A 1631-nucleotide genomic window follows, 5' to 3' on the forward strand; every position below is an offset into this window, starting at 1 on the left:
TTCAGATGTTTGTTGGCTGGAGGGACGCAAAAAAATCTTCGGTGCAGTACTTCTTTTGTCCTTTCTGGCTGCCCTGTTGTGAAGCACGTGATTTCGCCACTGGGGGCAAAAGTTTGGTGGTTTGTTGCACAGCTGGAGGAGAAGGAGACGGGGATGCTACCGTGATACTGGGTGACTTTACAACTGCAGTGCTGTATTAAAGATCGCAACTCAGCGTGACCATGTCCTTTAGGGGGCGAGGCATAGCAAGAACAGTACTGTAAGTGCCAAATGGTAAAACACTGGGTTTTGACTGCCAAACAACTTGTGAGTGACAGTAATTTTCCTTTCAGCTGGAGCTCTGTAATGGGCTGCTCATCGATATACACGGGAGCACCCTACCACCACATTTGGCCGCAAATGACTGGACATGCTAGAGCTGTAGTAACGTCGACACTGGTATCAAAGCATCGGTATAGTCTGGCCATTCTAAATTCATAGCCTGCTTTGATCTTTGATGGAAGCACTAAATGTGAGAGAAAAACAGTGTGTGTAGGCACTAAGGTTGCATCATCAACCTTTTTCATTACCTGATACGACTGCAGTGATGTCCCTGACCAGAGAGATAAGTTTGACTTTCTGTCTCGGTCAGACCATTGAGCAGCCAAGTGTACATAACACCACGCGAAGAATTCAGCGTTCGATGGGCCTTGACACGAACAGAATAGCCATGGAGGAGTGAAGCTGCTAGCAGTTTTTGCACTTGAGAATCAGAAGTAGCCTCCAAAAGCAAAGTGCCATTGAATAAACAAGAGCTGGATTTCACAGAGCGGGCTACTGCATCAACAACTTTCTGACTAATAAATGGATTAACTGTAGTAAAGGACTGACTTATCTTCAGTACGTGAAACCACAAAGAACCGAGGCGCAACTGGGTGATTCTTTCAACCTTTAGCCTCAAAAAATGGCTCTGAGCACTATGGGACTCAACTGCTGTGGTCATCAGTCCTTTAGCCTCATTCCGTTTACGTTTAGTAGACGTATACTGTGAAGACGTCGTTTGTCTCATTGTGAGAAAATCCCCATGATTGCCAGTGTCTGCAATGGCGTGCTCCTTCCAACTGGGTGGACTTAGGTGATTGTTCACATCTCAGGCCACACCTCCCTAACACCTGACAGAGGAACCAATTGGCAAACTGAGAGGTAACAGCTCAGGCAGTCACTCCACACTGGGCCTGGCCTGTACCAGGAGGTTCGTGTGAACCCTACCTGTCAACTAGGGCTGGGAATTACGCATTACCCAGTCACCTGTTAGGTGTCAGACGGGTGAGTCGGCCTTCAGGAGCACACAGGGAGGAAGAAGAAAGAGAGGAATCTGAAACACCAAAGCAGAGGAAGGATAGAAATGGAACAAAGAAAAAAAGACCGAAAAAACAGTGGAGGGACTGTTCTGATGTTAGGCTACTGAAAATGCAGAGCACATTCCCAGACATACAGCACGGAAGGGTAAAGATGTTGCAAAGGCTGGGACCCATGGTGGTCGAGCATGAACTCGCCAAAGAGTGGCGAGCCCCCTGGGGAATTTCAATCTAGAGAGCTGTATTCCTGTGCTGGCTCAAGCTGTAAGCAGATGTAACCATTCTTCATCTACA

The sequence above is a fragment of the Schistocerca cancellata genome, chromosome 4 (assembly GCF_023864275.1).
Source record: "Schistocerca cancellata isolate TAMUIC-IGC-003103 chromosome 4, iqSchCanc2.1, whole genome shotgun sequence".
NCBI lineage: Eukaryota > Metazoa > Arthropoda > Insecta > Orthoptera > Acrididae > Schistocerca > Schistocerca cancellata.